This window comes from Toxorhynchites rutilus, chromosome 2 (genome assembly GCF_029784135.1).
Source record: "Toxorhynchites rutilus septentrionalis strain SRP chromosome 2, ASM2978413v1, whole genome shotgun sequence".
Classification (NCBI taxonomy): domain Eukaryota; kingdom Metazoa; phylum Arthropoda; class Insecta; order Diptera; family Culicidae; genus Toxorhynchites; species Toxorhynchites rutilus.
This window is the reverse complement of record NC_073745.1, coordinates 263,127,191-263,145,546: the sequence shown is the minus strand read 5'-3', so window position 1 is coordinate 263,145,546 and position 18,356 is coordinate 263,127,191. Positions and strand designations below refer to the sequence as shown.

General features: G+C 38.0%; 1 protein-coding gene across 4 annotated transcripts in view; it reads right to left on the bottom strand.

The window, feature by feature from the left end:
* LOC129769366 (ion transport peptide-like) overlaps positions 1-18,356 on the bottom strand; it is a 94,704-nt gene that overhangs the window by 61,104 nt on the left and 15,244 nt on the right. The window contains exon 1 of one of the 4 annotated variants that reach the window (XM_055771592.1): positions 745-1,811. The exons of the other annotated variants lie outside the window; for them this stretch is intronic. The gene's annotated coding sequence lies outside the window, so the exon portion shown is untranslated. Of the gene's footprint in view, positions 1-744; positions 1,812-18,356 lie in introns of those variants that run through there. 4 annotated transcript variants of the gene reach the window in all.

The window sequence follows — 18,356 nt, the reverse complement described above, 5'->3', positions numbered from 1 at the left end:
AGAAGTAGGCATATTTAGAACAATATTATCTCTTCGATTGTTTCAAACCAAGATATTCCATGATAACATCTGTCTGCTTGTCACCCATGACGTTACAATACAATAAACCAAACATATCTAGGCCTAATCTAGAGAAAAAAGTAGATGTAAAACATGTTCACATGTGTAAACAAACAATTTCGTCAAGACGAGCTGCATATTATTGAACACAATTGAACTCAAAGCCAGATAAGTTTTTTTTGTCTCCTATCATATCATATTCATCAAGCTGTGAAAAGATAAAAAAAAACCACACACACACACGAAATGAAACATGTTGAACTCAGGCAGAATGACGTAAGAGCAAATTAATTCAAGTTAATTGAAGAAAAAACAACCAAACCAATATTGTCGTCGTCGTAGTCACTGGGTTCGGCTGTTGGTCGGCTGTCATTCGCGCGCTTTTTTTTTTGTTCAATAAGCAAATGCAGTTAGACGTGCCCCCTTTTTCAACATGATACACTTGTCCACTCGCTCTCTTCGTTCGGCTGATAATCCCACTCTCCCACTCGACCACACATCTTTGTCGCCTGTGGAACTCGCATACACATACACAGACAGCAGCGTAAAGCGTGAAACGCTTGCAGCATCCAATTTCCGATCTGATCTTTTCAGGCTACGGAATCAATCCTGATGAAACACAGACGCTAGTGTTGCGTCAGGACACGCTATCGTACATCTAGCCTAAGTAGAGATTGAACTTACATTTAAATCAGTCAATCGGTAGTCCGAATTGTGCACCAAAAATCTTCCAACGAGGATCGATTATGATTAAGTACGATGGTTGCGGGTTTTCGCCCTAAATGATGTTGCCGCTTGTTGCCTGGATCGCGTTGACCTTTCAATACAGTTTTAACTACCTGTGGAGCACCACTTTCAAAATATCACCTCACTTTAGTTTTGTTTGCTTGTTACAAATTTCGTTTTCCACACTTTTGTATTACAGTTTTTATTTGCCAGCATAAGTAATTGTTTATTTAATTACGTTCATTTTGAACAAAACGTACATTAGCTGCAAGATTAGAATACCAGACCAGGGATAACACTTGACTTCCTGTCTTTAGTTGCTACCGTTTACTCCGTTCCTTCCGAGTGCACCACTCCGTTCGAGTATCTCCGTCACTGTTTCTACTTACTAAAGAAGACGCTTTCAACTTCCCGATGGAAACTTATTTTTTCCTGGCACGATTCGAATAAATCGGATACTTTACGATCCTTCTTGTTTCCCAACGGATATCTGCTCCGGATACACTTTCTATCAATTCTTACGGGTTCTTGTCTCGAGATCGCAAATCAATCGTTGGAACTATTTAAACCGCGAGACGCGTTTTTTTTGCGTTGCACACAACAGTGGAAAAAAATTGCACTAAAACACAAAAACGCTTAAATCAACTTTTATATTAATCTACGTCCCTCGGCGGTTGCCTGGTTCGCTTTTAAGTATTTCTCCTCTCAAAACGCGCAAAAAATAGTAAGCAGAGCAGAAATTAAACCAGTTATTTATTTTGCTGCCGCTTGATTGTTGTGTACCCGTATGCTGCCGCTCAAATGGGAAACTTCAATTAACTTCTGATATTTATTTTGTACACTCCGTGGTTGGCGGTAAACGATCACTCCCCAAACGTGTTGTGTGTATTGAATATATTCTGTTTTTTCCTTATTTTGCCTCCGTCGCGTTAAGTGTAATATATATATATTTTGCACTCCAGTCTGGGTTGGCTCTCTGTGGCGTGTTGTGCTGCAGTAGACTTCTCGGATACAACTGAGCCAACAATTTTATCTTTTTCTCAACTTATACTCTTCTTCTCATTTGATCATTCATTTGATTCATACTTCTCCGGTTGTCTCAGCGCGCGCGTTCGCTCCATTCGTGCTGCTAGCTACGAGGTTGTGTGTCTGGGATATGTTTATGCGAGCGGATATCGTTTTTTATCGTTTGAGCCTGTGAGATCGAGACTAATTTGTGTGCCACCAGCACCGGGCCGCGGCGACAACGAAGAGATTTTTCCACAAGGTGTCGAATCGAGCGGAATCGAATCGAGCGAACTCGAATGGAAAATCTTTTCTGGGAGTGGATGGAAGGGGATTTTCCAACAGACAGAGTGGGAATTGCGATAAACGCGGGCACGTGTGGAATGCTATCGGTCATTAGCAATTATCCAACCGGCGACAGGACGTGATTCATCGGATTTTTACGGTTGACAATTTCAGATACAATTTCCACTGAATGGCATGCAATCGAACGATACATTCATTTTAATTTCGAACAAAAAAGTGGCTACCAATCCACATGGCATCAAAAAGCACCGCACGTGCGTTCGAGGGCAACGTTGGCGGAAATTGATAACTAAGTTCATGATATGTTCTCAATTCATCAAGCAGATGACTTTAGTGGATATCAATCTATGCTTGATAGGAAATTCCTAGAGATTATTCCATTCGCCAACAGTGTTGGCGAAAATAATTAACAAACGATTTACGCGCACACTTTTTCGAATTTCTCACGCAAAACAACGTAGGATAAATTTCTTGCAGTGCTAAAAGTGCTATTAGTGACATATTTAATGAAATAATCACCCACTATACCACCATTTCGCCACAGGCGATGTGAAGTAAACGATTTTTTCCAAATGTAAAAAAAATTTTTTCACCATTAGTGTGCACTATAAATCAGTTACTTAATGAGGATTTGTATCTACAACACGTCAAGGTGAGCTGTTTATTTGTTATACATAAATAACTAGCTGACCCGGCGAACTTTGTCTCGTCCAAAATTGATTTTCGATATATGTACATATTCTCGATCATTCACTTTTTCTTACTGAGCGAACGATTGTGGATTCAATCCAAGAACTATTCAATGATAGCTCTTCTAATTTCCCTTTTTCAAGGAATGAACTCAAAAATAACTTCAAAATTAGAAAAAAATATATAGAAGGTTGTGTTCAAGACACGACCGCATTGTTGACGTAGAACCACGCTGTGGTTTATTTCAAGTCGATTGTTTATAACTGCAGATATCATTTTATAATGCTACGAAAATTTTGAAATAATCATTCTAGCAGTCGCCCTGAAATGTTTTTTTTTATGTGAAATCATTTGACGATAATTGTTTGATGATTCATTCTTGTGCTTGCAGAACAATACATGCTCGAGATAAATGCAGCTGTCAAACTTAGTGGAGAAAGTTTTGCTACTGGCAAGCGAAACCAAATCAGATACAAAATTCCAGAACGACATTTACTTTCTTGGTGACTAAATAAACGAAATAAACTCTATCTGTTAATCTCCATAACCTCGAAAAAAGTAGCACTGCTTCATTATGATCAAGATTAGCGCAAATACAATCCTAGTTGAAAGCAGTTTTGCGACTGGCACGTGAGCCCAAATAAATCAATAAGTTAATATAACTTATTGGATAACTTGGAATTCCCCAAAAAAATTTTTGGTGCACAACCTTCAGTATATTGCTTAAAAGCTCTGTACTGTTCAATTGTACGCCCTATTCTGGAATATTCGTCGGTCATCTGGTCTCCTTACTACCAGAATGAAATTCAACGCATTGAGGCGGTACAGCGTAAATTCGTTCGCTGTGCTCCACGTCATCTCAGGTGGACAGATCCATATAACCTGCCTAGTTATAAGAGCCGATGTATGCTCATAAATCTGGAGTTATTAGAAGAGAGACGTCACGTGGTCAATGCATGCTTCATTTGAGACCTCCTGCAAGGCAATACGGATTGTCCAACTCTGATCGGTGCTTTAGACATCAATATACGTCATCGCAGTCTCCGTACGCACTCCTTCCTCAGTACCCCTACTGCTAGAACCAATTATGGTTTACATGAACCATTTCGAAGTATGTGTTGTCTTTTTAATAGGTGTTACCATGTCTTCAATTTTAAAGTGTCGCGTGAAACAAATAAGTGTAGCTTCAGACGTATTCTATGTTAAATTATATTGCTTTATTTTTACCAACTATTGTCATTGGGGTACAATTTTACCTGTTGACCAAATAAACAATAAACAAATTTTTTTTCATTGCATTGCTAGAGACATCAGTGAGTGAGTAATTTGGTCGCGTCCACAGCTCAATCCGAAACGAAGACATGTGATGACACGAAACAAGGAAGAACAAGCGATTTTTATTGCTTTGAATACAGAACGATACTGAATCTTTACATTCCTTCCTTGCTTGAGACTTTAAACTTCTTCAGTTCATTCGTCTCTAGCCTTCAAAAAGGCCCTTGGAAAACTTTACTTTATCCATCATATTACTCCTCCACCCTCTATTGCCTTGAGAAAGGTATTCGATCCCTCGCCGTCCAGTTCGCCCAGCAACGATGTTGTTCAGTCGATTTCCTCACGAAGAATGGAAGCTTGCCTCAGCGAGATCCACTGTTTATACTCTAGGCAAATATTTCCCTTCGTTCTTCTTCTTTTCCTTTGTACATGGAGACTTTACATCTTACGATTTCCCCTTGGTTGCTCGACAAGTTGCTCGTTATAGACAGCTCTGTTCGGGTAAGCACACAAATGACAGAACAAATATATGGGGAAATGAGATTGCTTCCAATTTTCATCAATTTAAACCATATACAGACTATGGGATAGTAATGTATAACATATCAAAGAATCGCGGCCAAAATAGTTATTAACGTTAACTTTATTTCATAAAAACGTGACCTGTTATCTGATTTGGCACCCTTAATGAAAGACGTAGTTATACCTAAAAAAAAATCAATCAATCATGACATTAATTTCTTATCAATCGTATCAATTCTCTTCCAAGATTATATAATCATTTGCAAAAACTTGTTATTCAGATGGAATACATGTTGGATACGGTAAAGTTAATTTTCTTTCATAATTTGCAATTGCTAAGTGCGTTTTTTCACCTGCTAACACATATGACTTTCGTATAAGCAAATCTCTGTTGTAATGACAACGCATATGATGTTGTCATTTAAGAATGTATGGGAATTCCATTTTCCGAATTTTTCATTTTCCCTCAAAACTTTCAGAAAAATATCCGATTTTTCTCTCCGTTACATCGATCAACGGTCAGAGGCGAACCCAACAAAACAACGACAACAACACATTTTGTCAGACAGGTTTCTCGGCATTGTCCAACTCTGATCGGTGCTTTAGACATCAATATACGTCATCGCAGTCTCCGTACGCACTCAAAACATTAGAGAAAGTTAAGGGAACTATTCTCCAATGATAGTGAAGAGGGCACATACTATAGAATAAAAATAACGGCTAGTCAAATTCGTCATGAAGTCAATTTTTATATCAATTTTTAAACACACCACCGAACCTCAAAAGGATGAAACCCATTTCGAAGCCAAAGCTGACGCCAAAGCACAAAAATGATCGTCTTTAGCTTGCACAGATGTTTAAAAAATGCAGCCATGAGTGACGCTGAATATTTTTTTCTGACGAACAAAAATAAATCTTGATGGTCCTGACCAGGGCTTGAAATCTTCGAAGCTGAAAAATGAAAATCAACTCTCTACACAGTAGCTTCGCTTCGACTAGGACTACTTCGGCATTTGCCGTCAACATGATTTGGATTGACTAGAAAATGAATTGACAAGCGTTGAGAGCGAGGATGACTGATGAACTATTCTAGCAAATGGTTATTCGAATTGACGTGACTAATGAATACAAATCAGCCTCTTCATTCAACCTGACTTCAATCCACGATACAAAAAAAAACTAGGTCACTTGTAGTATATGTCAAACTACGTCGAACTCAAACATCGATACATGCATACGTGACACATGAGAGAGAGGAACGAATTTAATTTGGAAGGAGTCACTTCAAGATGCAATGAAGTCCATTTGACGGAGAAGTATGAAATGAGACAGTCGAGTCATAGAGTATGATAGCAACTAAACGCCTGAATGACTGTTGAGTCATGTTGGCGGAGAAACTGCTTAAAGAAGCCAAAATTAATTTACAATTGAACACGAAGACAAATCTCGTCATAGTCCACTGACTATCCTCAGTTGAATATGACTTTGCCAAGCCCTGGTCCTGACTGTTCAGTCAATACTGGCACGATTTCAGGGACTAAATGTCCTTCGATATGAGCGATGAGGATTTTCTTATAATGCCAAGAATCGTATGAGCTAGATAAATTTCGGAAATAAGTGCCAGCCTCTGGAATACGTTATGATTTTCTACTTAGAAATTCATTTGAGTGGTAAACAACTGCACAAAGCGATCGGTACTTCGTGTACCTGCCGGAATTAAATAGACCCGTGTTTCACTAGATTCTTGTCCAGTAACTCCTATCTCCAACCATAGTGACGATCGGATAACCAACCCCGGTGGGATCTCGTTCGGATGCATGAAGATGGCTGTACCTGCTCACGGATGGTGTGACCTATCCGAGCGCTATGAAAGTGGGACTCAAAACAGCATCTGATTGCCATGTCAGGGGCGCTAGCCTCGTGAACGCGTGGTACTCAAAACAGAGCAGTGTACGATGGTTCTCTGACGAAACAGAAGGTTGGTGCAGGTTGGTGCAAACCATCTGTAGTAATAAGGAAAAATCACAAAGAATTTAGAGATCAGACATCCAGACTAGGTCCATGCGAAGAACACGGATTAAAGATTTAAAACACGGGACATGAAACTGCAAGCCTCTCAAGTATTTGATCGCAATCTAGAAGCTGCGTTATCGAGGGAAGATGAATTTATTGTTGTGTCCTCGATGAATGCTGGAGTACCATGAAAGGAGACCGTCATCGGGTACGAACAGCATTGTCAACGGAACGAACGGCTCGACGACGAATGCCAAGCGTTTGTGGGCGAGAAGGATGCAGCACGCGCATCCACGCTGCATCGAGCTGCTCTACAAAACATGGAATGATACTGAAACGAAGGCGGCAAACAAATCTCTTTTGGGAAGATGCGTCGCCTGCAAGAGGAAGATGCGATTTGCTGGGGCTGCTTTTCAGTTTCAGTTGAGAAACGCGGAAGTTCTTCAAGAAACTAAACGCCTCGCACAAGGGATTTGTGTCGCAGGCCAAATTGTCCCGGAACAACGAAGAAGGCACCTTCGCGAACGAACGCGAGGTGATCGAATGGTGGAGACAGCACTACGATGAACACCTGAATAGTGCGCAGACAGGAGACCAAGACGGCGTTGAAGAGGACTACACCCGTGCAGTGAACAACGACGACGTGCCACATTGAATAAAACCACGGAAGCCATTAATCAGCTTCTGTAACTGTTTAACGTAGCTTTGGAAGATGTAGTACGGAGTAATGAAGTCTCACATGCTTCTAGGCTTCGCGGACGACATCGATATCATCAGTGTCAACCATAGAGCTGTTTATCTTGGTAAGTTCGTAAGGTGTGATCATGTGATCCGCGAGGAATAGCGACTGTGAAAATCTTTTATGGATTCGTAGCCAGCTGCGGTCCCATAGCATGCGACTCCGCACAAAATATGCGTTATCTAAGATGCTGTTCGGTAATTGTACCAAGTATACAAACATGCTGGTGTAGTGAAGCTGATTGAACATGACAGACTAACCACGTAGCGCAAACGACGGATGTGCTACCAGAGAAGACGATATTTAACAGGAATCTAGACAGAAGCTATCGACTTCGATGCAGACCTCGCACGCGTTGGGTGTGTGCTGTCGACGAGGATGCCCGATCTGTGGATGTTAGGGGCAATCGAAGAGTTGCAGCCCAGGAACAAGTGTTTTGGAAACGTATTCTAGATTCGGCGTTCGCTCGTTAATACAAGTTAAGTAAGTAAGCATAAAATACTATTACCAAAACCCGGCAGAGAAGAAAACCCTAGTTGATCCTGCTGTGTTCCATTAAATGATGAGTCTACTAGATTTTAAGTTGCATCTTATCCACGCAGACTCAATATAGGACTGCACAATGACTGCTCTTTTTTAAAGCTCAATGGAGAAAATATCACACTGAGGCGATGTTTTAACCGTCATTCACGAAGCTAATTGAAACATTCATTTATTCGAACAGTTTGTACTCAAATAGACGTTTCGTATTCGAAACGTACTCATTGAAACAAATGACAACGGTGAGTAGAAGACTCTGCCGTAGGTCAGCATGAGGAATCAGTTACGGTATCCAGTGATGTAGTTGTAAGCGTGACTGCTATGTCCTTCATGTTCCTCTTTTGATGACACTTTTTGGTGGTAGTTTCCTCAATCGGATGAAAAATTCAATAGAATAGCTGCGAGTGTTCTCCAATATGCGAAATAAAAAACTTTGACGATGATAATTGCAATTTCAATCGTCAATGTAAGCTACTGCTTTCGACAGAAATGAACGATGCAGAAGAATCGATGTTTCAGTAGTGTAGGGAATATAACGTTTTCACTTCTCCTTGATTTATTGATATCAATTCGACGCTCCTCAGCAAACCGTGTCTGCTTTCGGCACCACGAGGATCTGTTGTATGGATTTTCGAGCGGACTTATATACAGATTTTTATGATTTCAATAGCCTGTTTTCAAAGCAATTTTTAAAGTATTTAAACAAGTCTTCGAATCAATAATGAATTAGCAGTAAAACTCTTAGGACATTTTATCTCTTGGATAAAACGATAAAAATACCACTTCGTGTAGCTGGAAAAGAATTATTAATGCTCAAAGCAAGAATCGATTTCTCATCGAAAATATCCAGCACAAATACCCTCCCAGCCAATTCAAATCATCGATCGGGTGTGGCGTACGTCAACAAATTATATTACAACTAAATGGATTTCCGAGAAGGGATTAATTATATGCCGATTTGCGTGATTTCAATAACCTGTTTTCAAAGCTATTTTTAAGCTATTGAAACAAGATTTTGGGTCAATCATTAAGAATCATATAATTTTTTCTTTCGAATGAAATGATTATCATGTCACTTCATTCAGTCGACAAAAAGGTACTAACGTTCAAAACCTTGCACTTCAAGCGTCACGCTCTCGTTTTCGAAACTTTGAACTTACACCCGGCACAGAAATGAAAGACGTAGTCCTACGTCAAAAAAAAATGGGTTGATTATATCTATGATATAATCGCAAGGTTGACGTGGGACTACCTAAGCTTAGCAAATATTTGTTTGCATCGATTTAATTTTTGATTGAATGAAACAATTTCCGAATTCAATTGGAAAAAAGATTGTATGATGCCATGTGAGGTCAATTCAGGCATTAGGATAGATTATGTTCTTCGTTACAAGTAAATTTAATGACAGTCCATACACGTTTGGTATGATGACATCTTGATTTCGAAGCCTGTGTGAGACAAACACATTTCAGCCAGAATAAAAATGCCCCCGAATTGCATGTATTTGTAATTCCAATTTCCCCACGCTCCTTGTATTTGAAGTCTGTGTTAGAGTAACACCTTTCAGTCGGAAGAAAAATGCCCCCGACTTGCATGAATTCGCAATGCCAATTTTCCCAAGCTCCTTGAATTTGAAGTCTGTGTTAAGGAAACACATTTCAGTTGTAACAAAAAAGGAAGCCGACTTGCATGTATTTGCAATGCCAATTTCCGCACGCTCCATGGAATTGAAGTCTGTGTTAGTGAAACATATTCCAGTCGGAACAAAAATACCCCCGACTTTCATGTATTTGCAAAGTGGATTGCCCCAGGCACATTGATTTTGAAGGCCGTGTAAGGGAAACACAGCTCGGTTGGAACAAAAATACCCCCTACTTGCATATATATTTGCTAAGCGGATTCCCACAGGTACATTGATTTAGAAGCCTGTGTTCGAGAAACCGTAAATCGGGCCAATCAAAACTAGGCAATTAGGACGTTTAGATAACGCTTGACATTTCACAGTTATTCAATTGTTTATCTAATGAAAAATAACATTTTATTAATTGCGATAGAAGCGTAGAAATATTTCGTATCAATTGATGCAAACATCTTTCCGATCCAGTAAGAAATGTTCGAGTTATAAACATTTGGAATCTTTCATTTTTTCCTGCATGGTCTGTGTTTAGGTTTTCATTTTACCCCCATATACTCCGGTTAGACGTAGTCCCAAGTCAAAATGAAGTACACTAACGAGGTTTTTTTTATTTTTGCCAACACTGTATCTACTACGGTTCTGTATAATCGTATGACACGCATAAAACACTTCAAAAACACTGCCCTCACAATATCACTTCATGTGCAAGTCTCGCATAATTTAACAGTTCGCCTAACGCATTTGGGTATCATATCGTTATAGCCTCACACTTCCCTTCCACCGTGTTGTAGCACTACAAATTGCCTTTCGGAGATGTATTTCGCGAATCATAGTCAAACACACACATGCACCTTACTGGCAACACAGCTTCCTCGCAACATGCGAACATGTGCCCTCTCCTACATGCAATCTTTGTTTCCTGCAGTTGCTCCCTCTCATCGTTCTCACACACTTAGCGAAGCGCACTCGTTTTAGGGCTCCGTCAAACTCGGGAGCCGACGGACGAAAAAACTTATCACCATAAATTAAGGGAACGAAACGATTTGTTCGGATCGACTGATCACCTCTTGTTTCATCCTGTTGTTGTATAATTGATCGTCGAAATTTTCTAATAACACTAAAGAAATTCAAATTTTCCAAAAGATAACCACGAATTAACGACTGATATAGCAGTTTTTCGCTGCATCGGGCACAAAATTTCCGGAAACCGATCTCGAAATGGTGTCTACACTTGTTGCACCGTTCTTAAGGACTAATCCGAAGCAGCATAACTTAATTTAGTGCACACAATCAGCATGTGGTAACAGAGGCAGGCAGACAATGAAAAAAAGAAAAAAAAACAACCGAGAGAAAATCTGTACGGAAAGGAGGGCCGAGTCGGGCATTGAGCATTGAGAGAGTAATCGTTTATGGTGGATATGTTTAATGATCGCACGCTGTGTGCAACAATTCGTCAATCGACACATGTTTACACGGAGAATGTACCAGCAGCATTCGCGCAAGTGGTTGCCTGCGATGCGATCTTGAGGACTCTTATTATATTATCGCGCTTTCACTTTAAACAAATGGTGCAGCAATTTGCGGCTTGAGTAGTGCAAAACGTTTTGCACAACTCAAGCCTTAATGGGCCTCAAGCCTCGCATTCGGGAACACGGAATAGTAAAATATTTTTTATGTATTTTAAAGCCATTGGATTTTAAGAAAGAATAAATTTTGATCATTTTTGTTATAATTCAATCAGTGTGCACTTTGTCACGTTTGACCAACTTTTGACCATTCCACCCTTTATTACAGCCTGAGATATTCGCTATATAAAGCATTGAACTTCGTTTCACGAGTTCAGGGAGCGTCAAAGATAATAATTTATTTTCAGGCGGAATGAACACGTTTTTAAAATACGAATTATGAATGAAAATTAACTTCTTCGTATCAAATTAGTATTCTATGTGAATGAAAAACACTTTTTTGCAGGTGGTGAAAAAATCTCATACGAAAGTTGTGTCTGAAGACAATTGTATAGAAATATAATATACAATATACAATATACAATTGTATGGAAATGTATAGACAAATGGTTAAATAAGAGTCAGGAAAGCGTGTTTTAAGTAATTAAACGACATGATGTAAAAATTTTCTTTAAAATTTTAACATAACATTAAAATTGGCTTCGTGATTTTTAATCTGATAGAAATTACCCATTCGAGTTTGGGTCCCTAATTATAGCCTCGAATTTGAAAATCGCCGCCAGACGTCGACACTGTACAACTGTCATCTCGGATCGTTTCCGAAAGTTGACTTAACGTTGTCTCGAAAGTTCAGATGTTTTTCTTTAGGTACGAACGATTTTCTCGGCGGCCAAAGTCGGTTATGTTGAGAAGGACCCAGAGGTTATAAGGAGTGTATCGAAAAGTAGTCCTGAACATTATTACACACAAACGAGTGAATTTTTTTTGTCATGTAATCACGTTTTGTTAACTTGTCAAAAATCGAAATACAAGTCATTTAGTCACGGTCATAAAGTTGTTTTCGAAATGTCGCCGATTGATTTGGAATCTAGAAAGAAAATTCTGCACAATCGGTGCACCGAAAAGGGTGTCACATACCACAAAATAGCAAAAAAAAATCAAAGTTTGTTCAGAACGTGTTCAACGAATCGTCGCAAAGTTCGGTAATTGAGGATCCTCAACAGAAGTGGACGAAACCCCGGAGGACCGAATTGGACCGAAAAGTTATAAATTATATTCAGAAGAACAGGTATGCATCACTTCGTGATTTGGCCACGAAGGGAAAAACCAGTGTCGGGATAATTCAACGGATTAAACAGAGACATGGTCTGAAGATCTATAGAAAGCAAAAAGTGGCCAAACAAACACCGGAGCAGCAAGATCGCGCTAAAACACGAGCTCGTATTTTGAACAATTCCAACCGGTGCATTCTCATGGATGACGAAACATACGTCAAAAAAGATTCCAGAACGCTGCCGGGACCTCAATTTCATACCAAATCAATTGGAGAGAGTGTACCATTAGCGGATATGACTGTTGCAATGGAAAAATTCGGCCAAAAGTGCTCGTTTGGCAAACCATTTGTACGTGTGGCATACGATCGTCAACTTTTTTCACAAAAGGGACTATAAATGCTCAAATTTATGTGGAGGAATGCTTGAAGAAGAGATTGCTTCCACTTTATAGAAAGCACGAGGTTTCTCCTCTATTCTTGGCGGATTTGGCATCGGCACATTATGCCAAATCCCTTCTACAATGGTTTTCGGAAAACAACATCATGGTCGTAGAAAAAAATCCTCAACCCACCTAACTGTCCCCAGCTATGGCCAATCGAACGTTGTCAAGCCCAAGATCAAAAAGGAAGGTATACTATCTAAAAATATGTCAGAGTTCAAGAAGAATTTATCTGCAGCGTCCAGAAAATGCACAAAGACTTCTGTGCAGAATATGATGAGATGAGCTAAATCTAAGGTTCGATAATTTTTTTAGAAATCAACAATAAGCTTGATTTTTTCATTTCATTGCTATGTAAACTGAATATTTTTTAATAAAATTCACTTTTGTAAACACTTTCTGAACGTTTTCAGTTTCAGTTATGTATGAAAGTTTAGAACTATCTTCCGACACACTGCTTAAGAGCCCGATATAACGGATATTACGAACCGAAAAATTACAAGAGGTCATAAAATGGAAGCGTAAATTTTGTATATACAAAACTAGAATTTACTGTGTACGAAAAGTGCGTATTAGTTTAACCATCAAACTCATCTGGAAGTTTTCCCCGTCGAAACGACCTAGTAAGATTTATTTATTGGAACAAAAACGAACAATGAAACGGTCTGATTGCCACTAAGCGAACGGTAGTATTCCAGTCCAATCGACCTACTAAAATTTCCATGAATTTATACCACCCTTATACACCTGCTAATCGCAAACTTAGTAGAGACCACTTCAATGCAACACTAATTGCTTGTGTCGACTCTGTATAATGATAGTAGTAATTACCGGAGTAGTTTATTCTGATGCAATAATCAGTGCAATTGTATTATTCAGCATTCACCAGTATCTGTTTCAAGAATTACTAGATTTCAACCATAACCTAGCACGACTTGAATCGATCAATTTCGCAAATATGTGATCGTGTAAATTGCTTTTCTATCCAATTCAAATCACTCAGCCGGTGATGTTAACACACATATGATTTGCATTGAAAATTGAAGAGTTCTTTTAAACAGAGATAGTTCAGTGTGTATTAAAAATTTTCGTTTCATTTAGAACAATGCTATATGATAAAGAAGAATATTGTATCAGAGTGATCTAGTCCGAATTCCAAATAAACTGGTAAAATACACTTCTCTAAAAGCTTGATTTATTGTCACGTCATAATGAAACATATATCGTCATACCTCGTATGGACGTTACCAAAAATCACTAGTTCGTTTCACTAACTAAAATGCGCTGACAAATGAATACTCTTCATTCACCTGGCGTACACGTATGACGCCATAAACGGTAAATAAGTGTCCTATTTCGTCAGATAACGCTCGGTCGGTTACGTAGTAGCAAAAATTCCCGTACACACCCACCAACGAACGGACGGACGGACGAATGGTTACGTTTATTTGCCCCAGTATGATTCACGGAACTTGCAGGAACACCAGTCACTGTGATTAATTTGTTGATAGAACAAAATAACATATTAATCACCGTTTAATTACCAATTGAATTAGATTTATCCCACGATAAACAATTGCAGTAGCGACAGTTTATCCGACTCTATGCGCAACTAGTTTCAGCGAAACGTGACGACGCAGTTATTTTATTGTCCGTCCAGAGGAGATGGCAAAAACAGTTTAAAATGGGCACCCGGGGCCATTTGTTGTCTGGAAACTTCATTTGAGCTAGATTTCGTAGAAGATAGACAGAATATTGGAAAATAACAGACGAAGGTATCTTTCTGATCTTGGTTAATCTGCTACATCATTGCATTATAATAATCGTATTAGGCTTCATTTTGTTAGCCTATTTGCAGAAGAATATTGTACCCACTACCCATAATTGAAAAATGTCAAGCATTATCTAGTTGACCGTCAATTTCCATCTTGCTACCGTATTGGACGTACTGGACGTGCAAATAATGTTGCTTCAGAATGCATGCTCAGAATATGCACGAAGCAAGTATAGCGCGCAGCTAAATGCGCAGAAGCAAAGCAGAATAGAAATATTACCTAGGCGAGTATGAAGGAAATTCTTTCCCAATTAAATGTTAATCTAGGTTCAGCCGACGAGCAACCAACATCCACGTCATCTAGGTTTTAATCGATAGCGAAATCGCTTCGAAGAGTCGAAAAGGTGCTTCGAATGAAAGATCTCACACTGCAGTGCAATTTTGATCTTTCTTAAATCTGACGTAGGGAATCGCTTTGTTTGTATACCGTCCGATGGAGTGTGTATGTGTATGATAAAATCACACGTGCAAATTGATGTTTTACGCGTTTTACCAAAAATCTGTACCATCGAAAATATTCGTTGTAAAGAAAAAATAATTTATTAGCATGAAAAAAATGCTTATTTGTTTACGACAATTCCACATTTACACAAGTCGTTCGTGTGTTTGATAATGCTTATACATAGTTTTTCTGAATCTAGATTACATACTATCATTTATTAAAATTTTCGAGCTGCCGCCACGATGTTTGAACAAATCTTTTGACCTCAAAATAGCGTTCATCGTATCGTTGCTGAGCCGGCTTCGAAGCTTATAGACTGTCCACATACCACGTGGACATAAAAAGCACGATTTGACACTCCCCCTCCCCCTCCGTGGACAAGCGTGGACATTTTCATATCCCCTGTTGTCCACGTGGACATTTTTGCTTATTTATTTAGAATAATTGAGGAAATAACTGGATTGCGCTTACATTAAATTTTAAGTCCATTTAAGTTTTTTTTCAAATTTTACTAGCTGTACCCTGCCACGCTTTTTCTATCTAGTATGCCAACACGGAAACGCGCAATATACAGTTGAACAATCCGCACCCGAATCTACATCACACAATTCCGAAGATTGATCTTGAGCAACGCCAATCGAATAAAATTAAATGGATTTAAAATCATTATCGGATACAATTTTAGTTCACGATTTTTTAAACGCTTGCAAAAAATGTGTCGCTACCACATAGAATACGTATTCAATACTAGAAAGTTGATTTAGGCTCACAGCATCACTTCAGAAGTGTGCTTATTCCATCTGAAAATTTTAAAGCTTCCTGAGGGATTGGCAGTAGCAACAACAGTCTTTGAAGTGGATTTCATATTGTGTCATAATATGAGCTCCATCAGTGGCGAACTTTTCGAGTTCATGAAGCGCATAAAAACAAACAGAACAATTTTATATGCATATATTTTTTTTATCAATTAAAAAGAATTTCAAGAAAAGATGGAATAGAGCCCATGCATTGATATCTAAAGATCTTATAAAGATTATAAAGGGTTGAGGAAATCTCGACCCTTTTTCTAAGCGATTTCGAAACGCATGTACTTTCGATATAAATCATGACATGAAGACAAAAAATTCAGCATTTTCAAACTACAAATTTCTGGTTTATGGATATCGTACGTACATATTTTAGTTTAATGTGTATATGCGTTGTAGACAAAAGACATTGCAAGAAAAGATAAAACGTTTGCTTTCAAAGTATCTATAAATTTTAAAAATATATTAACAATAACAATCCAATCAACCAGATTTTTTCGCTTTCATTTGATTCATAGAAAGATTTAGTAGAACTATTTTCTACAGAGGTATTCTCTATTGAATGATACGTTTATCCTTTAATTTTGAATCATGAATATTTCATGAAATAATGAACGCACCGCAAATCGATGGTCAATTCTGCCCATTGCAAACTTGAAAATATTCTATACAATGTCCAGTTGTTGCTTTGACGAATGCATTATTTTATAACAGAGTTATAGCGTTTCAAAAATCATTAAAAATTCTAGATGTCGCATTTTGCTCCTCTATTTTTTGTCGAGTGTAGTTTTTTGCCCACTCCGGAGTACGATTGGTCACAGGAAATGTCGATTCATTTACACATTCGCTTCACTTTAAGCCATCAGCGCAATGCGAAACCTTTTCCGCAATAGTTCCGGGAATTTTCAGAGGGTATTAATAGCGTATTAGAAATATTTTCAATGTATATTTTTTTATTTTTCAACTACTTATTGACCATTCTTCATTAAGTGTCTAGATGGCTTTCAAAATGCTCGCGGGGAAAAACAACCACCCCTATTCTGTATATCGATCGATTCGAAATATTTCGATCGACTTGATAAAATTCCAATCTGTGTTCCGTTCAAGTTGTTTTTGCATTTCATTCAATCTGCTTCTCTTCGAATATTAAATGGGCAAAAAAAATAGGGAATGCAAAATTATATTTCGAACGAAATAATGGTTTCGAACGGAATGCAAATCCGGCGGAATGCAGAATCGGTGTATACATAAAAAAACTCACGACTCACTGATTTTTTTACTAACCTCGCTCGAAAAGTTATTTGTATTGCTCTTTGGTTTTCCTCCGCTAAAATCCTTATCAAAACATCACTTATCAAACTCGAACAGTTTACTAAAGAACAATTCAACGCCAAATTATTCAGTCGCTGCCCCGATCCTCCCCATTTTTAAAAAATTTGTACAGTTTTGGTTTGAAATCTGTTGCCCGATTGAAATAAGTTTTTGAGGAATCAATTAATTTAATAGAAAGTTAATTGATTCTTCAAAAACATGAAGAAATGTTTAACCCATTTCATGCTAAGCGTTCGAAAAATCGAACAGCAACTTTGATAATTTTTCATGGCTTTGGTAAGGTTTTGGCATCAAAAGATAGCTCAATTTATTAGCTATCACTTACCATCAATTTCATTCGATTTTGTGTAACTTTATTGGACAATAAATTCGGATTAAAGTAACTATGTGCGAAAAGTACATAACCTCACATAACCTGATAAAAAAACAAAACCTTCTAAAATGCAAAAATATGTAAACTTTCTTACAGTATTACTTTGAAAAAAACACACATTGTGATGTAGAAAAAACCCATTGGATTGAACCTCCTATGGGATCATAAATGTAGGTTTTAGCCAATGTTTTTGTTCGGCGATTTTTCGGTTTTTGTAATATTCCGGAAAACGGAAGGACGAAAAAAAATTCTTGAAGATTTGGGTTTTTGTAACGCCAATAAACAAAATTACACCAATGGAGTTCGTTAAAAAATATTTTTACAGCTTGGTCGTTAATAGGTTAAACTACTGAGAAAACTTTCTCATAAATTAAATATCCGAAATATTTCAGGTGATAGAGGATCGTATTTGATGAAAAAAATGTTCCACACTTATGGTTAAATCTCATCTACGAAAGAATTATTGAGCTTTTCCTTGAGACCGTTTTTTGCATTAAACTGACTTTAATTCAAAAATTACGCTGCTTAGCACCATTCAATTGCTTTCATTTGAGAAAACTGCGTATAAATTATGTTGTGAATCATTTAAATTTTTGCAAGATAAAAAGAAGAATAACAGTGTAGTGTCAAGGAAAAAATTATAGAATGATTGGACAGCTTCAATTTGGTTGAAAGAAGCAATCCAGTTTATCATTCATTTTTGGAAAATTTATAAAAACCCATAAAGCACAAAACTTTAAGTTTCATCTTTACCTCTAAAAGTTACTTGATTTCATTAATTTAAATGTTTTACCACTGCATTCTACGCAAAGTTTTCTTATCTTTCAAATGAGTAGCATCATTATTCTAAGCAGCGTACTTTCTAAATTAGAGTCAGT